Source organism: Humulus lupulus, chromosome 2 (genome assembly GCF_963169125.1).
Source record: "Humulus lupulus chromosome 2, drHumLupu1.1, whole genome shotgun sequence".
NCBI classification, from domain to species: Eukaryota; Viridiplantae; Streptophyta; class Magnoliopsida; order Rosales; family Cannabaceae; genus Humulus; species Humulus lupulus.
This window is the reverse complement of record NC_084794.1, coordinates 114,551,040-114,557,859: the sequence shown is the minus strand read 5'-3', so window position 1 is coordinate 114,557,859 and position 6,820 is coordinate 114,551,040.

Genomic DNA, 6,820 nt, shown 5'->3' with positions numbered 1-6,820 from the left:
CGGTAGACTACTTCACCAAATGGGCTGAAGCTGAACCTATGAACACGGTCACATCAAAAAAAGCACTGGATTTTGTCATCAGGAATATAGTGTGTCGTTTTGGGCTTCCACGGAAAATTGTGTCCGACAACGGAAGGCAGTTTGACAGTGAACACTTCACGAACTTCTGTGCTTCGCATGGAATTATCAAAAGCTTTTCCGCAGTCGCCAGACCCCAGGCTAATGGGCAAGTGGAAGCTGTAAACAAAATATTAAAGACCACGTTGAAGAAAAAACTCCAAGCCTGCAAGGCTCACTGGCCGGAAGAACTTCCGCGAGTACTTTGGGCCTATCGCACAACAGAGAGAACTTCGACGGGGCACACGCCTTATTCCATGACCTTCGGTTGCGAGGCCGTCATCCCAGTAGAAGCTATGATCCCCTCTCACAGGCAAGACACCTACGATCCTACCCGGAACCATGCCCTCCTCCAGGAGTCCTTAGACATGATCGAGGAGCTCCGGGAGCAGTCGCAGTTCCAACTAAAAATGTACCAAGGCAAGATAGCCCGACACTTTAACATGAGAGTCCAGAGCCGTACATTCGAAGTTGGGGATCTTGTCCTACGGAGAGTATTTCCTGCTACACAGGACCCGGGAGTAGGAGTCCTCGGACCCAACTGGGAAGGCCCCTACGAAGTCCAAGAAAAAGTGGGCCATGGGACGTATCACTTAAAGAGACTCGACGGATCTAAAGTCCCGCGCGCCTGGAACGCGGAGCACCTCCGCCGTTACTACCAGTAGGCCCCGGACCATCCAGTCGGAAGTCCTTGGTGAAAATAACAAAAGTGAAAAAATGTGGAAATAATCCTCCCTGTTGTAAAACTCACGCCTAGCAGGCTAATTTAATGAAACACGGAGAGATTCACTCCGCTTTTACTGCACTTTTTATCCCTGTGTTCAAAGCTGCGTTTTAACAAGTGACCACGCGGTCCGGAGACGTCCGGACCCCACGCTCACTTGGGGGGTATACATGGCTAAGGCATAACCATACGCCCCTTGAACAAAACGTACACAGAACACCACTTATGTGCTAGCATTGTGTTTGAAATTTTTAAATTGTTTGAAATGTTTAAATTGTTGAGCTTAGGTTTATTTGTTGCCATGAACATGCTTGCATTACGTGTCGTATGTGCATTATGTGCTTATGTGAAAATTTCCATGGAAATGCCTGCCATTATGTATCATAAGAATTATCTCCTGTGTAGCCCAGCGATGGACGGGACTGGGGGTTGAGGCACGTTCATAGAGCTACGCCAAAACACCCCCAACTCCCTGACAAGTCCTTTGCAGAATTCTCCGCGATCGCTGTAGATCTTTGCTTCGCAAACTCCAGCTCCAGGTCTCGGAAGGCAAAAAATGGCAAGATCTGCGAGCGCTGTAGAGCTTTGCTTCGCAAAGCTCCAGCTCCGGATCCCGCAAGGCGAAAGATGGCAAGATCCGCGAGCGCTGTAGAGCTTTGCTTCGCAAGCTCCAGCTCCGGGTCCCGCAAGGGGAAAGATGGCAAGATCCGCGAGCGCTGTAGAGCTTTGCTTCGCAAGCTCCAGCTCCGGATCCCGCAAGGCGAAAGATGGCAAGATCCGCGAGCGCTGTAGAGCTTTGCTTCGCAAGCTCCAGCTCCGGGTCCCGCAAGGCGAAAGTTGGCAAGATCCGCGAGCGCTGTAGAGCGTTGCTTCGCAAGCTCCAGCTCCGGGTCCAGCGAGGCGAAAGATGGCAAGATCCGCGACCGTTGTAAGCCTTGCTTCGCAGGCTCCAACTCCGGATCTCACAAAATAATGCATGGCAAGCTCCATGGCCATTGCAAGTTTCAGCTCCAGAAGCAGACATGCTTGATCCCCCCACTCACAGCCGGCTTTGCTTCGCAAAGCCCCTGCTCCAGGATCACACCTGGTGGGCGTGGCGATTTCCCCGACAGCAATAAGCCTTGCCTCGCAGGGCTCCATGCCAGGTCCCTGAAGTCAGCCACAATGAGGTTCGCAACAACAGTTAGTTTTGCTTCGCAAAGATCTAACCTTAAGTCTAGCGACGCTCACCAAAAGAACTCCCGTTCCAAACAATGGAACGACTCACCTTAGCAATCCCAGCGAACAGTATAACTACAAGTCCCGGGATTGGCTATTTGCCTCAGGAAAGCTAAAATACGGTGAAAGGAGCCTGGCCGTTGGAACCAGGAAACCTTCGTAACCTAGAAACTACATGGGAAAAGACATCATCCGTTAAAGCTTCAAGTGGGAAGTGCATAGGTTTTGGCCGTTGGAACCAAAACCCCATACGCCCCTACAACAGTTTCTACCGTATAAATGTCTACCCTAAGCGCAAGGATAAATAAAGAACTCGGCAGAAAAGAAAGGAGAATGCTATGATTATGGTAAAAATGTCCGCAATGAAAAACTCAAAATGAAAAATAATTAAAGATAAAACCCCTTCAAGCATTGGGGGTAACTACGGCTTCCACGACCGCAGCTTCGGGGGCATCGGTTTCAGCGGAGGCTGGCGGAGTCGGCTCATCAGAAGGAGGAACTTGGTCATGAGAAGGTTCAGAGGTCCCCGCCTCTCCGGGATCTCCCGCCTCAGGAGCTTCAGCACGTTCGTCAATGTTGTAAGTTTGGACGTACGCCTCTGGGCCCTGATCCCACACGAGTAGCTTCTCCCTCATGGCTTCGGCATCATCTCCCAGATAGCCTAATACCTCCGGGTTCACTTTCCAGAGTTGATGCATGAGGACCACATGCGATATATTAATCGTCCTGTTCAGTATCACCTCAGCATCCTCCTTCTCCTTCAAGCGCTCCGCCTCGGAGGTTGCCAGCTGTGCTTCCGCGACAGTTAGTTGGGCCCTCAATTTTTCCATTTCGGCCTTGGAGGCATCCCGCTCCCCCTTAAGAGAATCAATCTCCTTGCGCTGCTCCCTATTTTGGTTCAGCACGGATTGCTTCTCGGTCACATGCCCCCTGGCAGTGAATTGCAAGGCCCCGATCTCTTTATCCTTCTCGGCGAGCCCCAACTGCAGCATAGACACGAGATCCCTGCTCCTCTTATGGAGTTGCTCCTCCTCGTGCAGCTTACTCTGAAGAGTGGAATATTCCTCTTGCCGCTTAAGGAGGAGATCGTTTTTTGATTGCAAGCGGGCTTCCAGGGTATCCTTCTCCACCTTGGCTTGGGACAGCTCTTCCCGGAGCTTGGAGTTTTCGGCCTTCATCCCATCTGACCGCTGTCTAAACTCATTCTCTGCCTTGGCCCGGTACTCTTGATATTTGGCAAGATATTTCTTCTCCGCCTCTTCTTCAGCCGTACGCCGGGCCTGATCAATCTTCTCCGAAGCCCCCAAGGCCTGTTGGGTCAGCTTCTGTTTCTCCGCCTCCAAGGCCTGGCGAGCCAGCTGGCTCTCCTCCAGCTGAATCAGAGCTACACCAACCTCCCGGAACGAGCGTTCCGCGATCATAGAGGCCTGCAAGGAAAGACAACAGAATGAGCTAAAGCCGGACCAAAAGACAGGTGATCCCAAAAAATAACAACTGACGGCTTACCCCGGACAGTTGCTGCTTCACAGCGTGTGTCAGCAACAGCGGATCCTTGCTGCTACTGATGGCCCACTTCTCAGAATTGAGCTCGCATAAGCTCAGGGCCATGTCCTCCATCATCTCAGCTCCGAACGGCGCCAATGCACGTCCGAGCCTGGGCACCAGCCTCTTCTCCAAGGCTGGACCATCCAGAACCACTCCGGCCGGGTGAAGAGATCTCACCCCCTCGGCCAGCTCAGCTCTCTTCACGGCAGACAAGTTATCTGCCCTTCCCTGAGTAACGGCCTTCTCCGCCTCTAACCGCCTCTTCAAAAAACTATCGGCCCGTCTTACACCCTCCAGGAGAGCAGCGGGAAAACTGGTTGGCTTCCGCGGAAAGTGGAACTTCAGGCCAGGCAGGGGAAGATTGGTTGTCTGAGAAGACGGAGACCCCGGAAGGGTGGACCCCCTTTGGGCTGGAGGAGGAGGCAACCGGGGTATTAAGGCCCCGGTCTGTTGCTTTTGCTGCTGCGGCAGCAGAAGTAATTGCCCTTGTTGCTGCTGCTGCGGCGTTGGTGATTGTCTCTCTTGTTCCTGTTGCTGCTGTTGTTGTAGTTGTGGTTGCTGTCGTTGCTGTTGTTGTTGCCTTCGACCGGGAGAAGAGTGTCTAAGGCGTTTGTTCTTAGCGCCCTCAGCATCTTCTCCGGGATGCTTGCTCACCCCAGTTGTCCTCACGGGGAACACAAGCCCTTCCCCGTCGCTGCTGCTACTCGAGACCATCATAGTCTCGGAAGGCCCGTCAGCAGGGGACTTCTCTACCCTCGGAGACGCTTGCGCCTCGCCACTTGTCTTCTTGGGGGAGGCAGCCTTACCTCCCCTACCAGCCTTGGTCTTCCGTCCTTTCCCCGTGGACGGGTCTTGGCTGGTGGCAGCCTTCTTAATAAGCAAAGTAACCCTCCCCAACATCTTGGCTTCGGGATACTCTGCAAGAAACGTACAAAGCAAGGTTAACGAACCAACAAGCAATGAGAAAGAAGATAAGCGGAAGACAAGACAATCAACAACATAAAAGCACAAGCAAGCCCGCCAGCAGGGAACAAGAAACAAGAAAAAGAAAAGTTTGAAAGGGACGACCATGCACGAGAAACGTGGATGGCCTTCCCCGAGCAAAACAAAACATCGCTTCCTGCTCCAGGAAGCTCCCGTACTCCTTGAAGTCCGGGAATGACATGCTGAGAGAAGAAGGGTCAACCATGATGACACCTTCTGGCAGACTACCATCACTCAGACACCAGAGGAGCTCATCTACCCTATCGCAATACCTGTCGAAAGGTATCCTACGCGGATCTAGCCTAAGGAAACGGGGATCAAACCCCATCTGAGAGGTCCGGGAAACCTCAGACAGGCTGGGGGTGTGGATCAATCGAAAACTAGTCTTACCTCTCCCGGAGGTACTAGCCCCCGGAGACCCTTCGTTAGGGTAAGCCGCGGCGTGGCGAGCCTCGATCTCCTCTTCCTCCGGCTGGGGGTCGGGGAACCTCTCCGCCCAACTAGGAGATAGAGTATTTTCGTCCCGAGCTGCTTGGGTGATCACCTTAGACAGCTCCAGGGCAATCTGCTCCCGGATATCAGCTGACACCTGAGTTTTCCCCCTGCCACTCACTGGCTCGATGTTTTGGAAGGAGGCAAGTAGCCCATACTCCCTCAACGATTCGGAGGTCACAAGTCCCTCCACTTTCAACTCTTCCTCAGAAAGCCCTTCGTAGAACTTGGACCTCCTTATCATCTCCGCGCAGCGAGGTGTCCGCGGGACGACTTCTGCGAAAATCAAATACAAGCGTTAGAGATCCTCCCAAAAAGCAAATCAAGTGCAAAGAAACAAAGTAGAAAAAGAGAGGAAGGAGCGCTTACCAGGGATTTTGAAGTCCAAAGATAGGGCTGGCACCCTCTTCAGCGGGAAGCCAGTCGTCAGGAACCAGTATTCCCGGAGGTCTGGGACCCTCGCGGTATGACAAGTGGGGCACATCACCTCCGGGTGCCTTTCTAGCCTGTAAAACCCCACCTTGTCTGAATGACCCCTCATAGGCTGAGACTTCAACCCGTAAAAGTACAGCACCTCCTCCGGGGTAGGAGCTTCCAGTCTCCGGGACTTGCAAAAGATGAACCACCCTGTTAAGAGCTTGTAGCTGGGAGGAATTAACTGGAAGGGGGCAATCCCCGCCTTCACACAGAAATTGGCGAAGTAACTCCTTAGGGGCAAGTGCGCCCCGCACACTATGTGTGCCCAGCTCCAGGCACCAAAGCCCTCGTGACTCTGGCTAGCTGACTCGCCCAGCACCGACAGACGGTGCCACATCAGACCTGGGATGTTCTTCAGGCCTGCCTCAGAGGAATACAGCTCCAGCATGCCATAATTCCTGAAAAGGTTCGGTTTTTGGTCCATCTCCCAGATGGAACTATTGGAGGTTGGTGGGCTAGCCGTGACCGCTTTCGCCTTTCCTTTCCCCTTTCCACCAGCGACAGGAGAGCCCTTCTCTTGGGCAGAATCAGCCTCCCCCGCAGCAAGGAGTTGTTCCTTCGAGATGTTCGTCACTGGACAAAAGAAAAGAAAGAAGAAAACACTCTAAGCAGTCAGCACCCTTGTCATACCCTAGTGGTATCAAAGGCGTCGGGGAGACCCTCCCCGAAAACTGCTTGGAGAGGCTCCCACCGAGCTTACCGAGGGATTGGCACCATGCCACCCGAAGGACAGCAAGGAACCAAACTCAGACCCCGAGCCTAAGCCCACCAAAAGAAGTGTTTTTCCAGAGAAAGACACCCTAAAGGCGTTCATGTTTATGCCCTAAAACAGCAAAATAAGGGACGACTTTCCAAACGCAAACCGCCAAAACATGCAGAAAAGGCTACTTATCGACTCACAATCAATCACATGCCTACCAAAGCCCTATTCACACATGCACATAAGCAATAATGGCAGAAACCTCTACTCTAACAACTACCAACAACCTAAGGTTTGGGAGGAAAGAGCAAGGTAGAAATACTTACTGATATTCGGGTAGTTGGAGGTTGAAGGAGTAACTGGATCACTGCACAGCACGATCGCGAGAAGTAAAAGCTGCAAAGACGAACGGCGATTCAAACCAGGAACTTCGGGGAATAAACCCACTGCCAAATCAAAAAGAAAAGTTTCCAGATACTTACCAAAAGAAATGGCAAGTTCGGGGGAACGTAAGCTGGGAAGCCTGAGAGTTCGAAGGTTTGGAAATCTGAAAATCCTAAAGA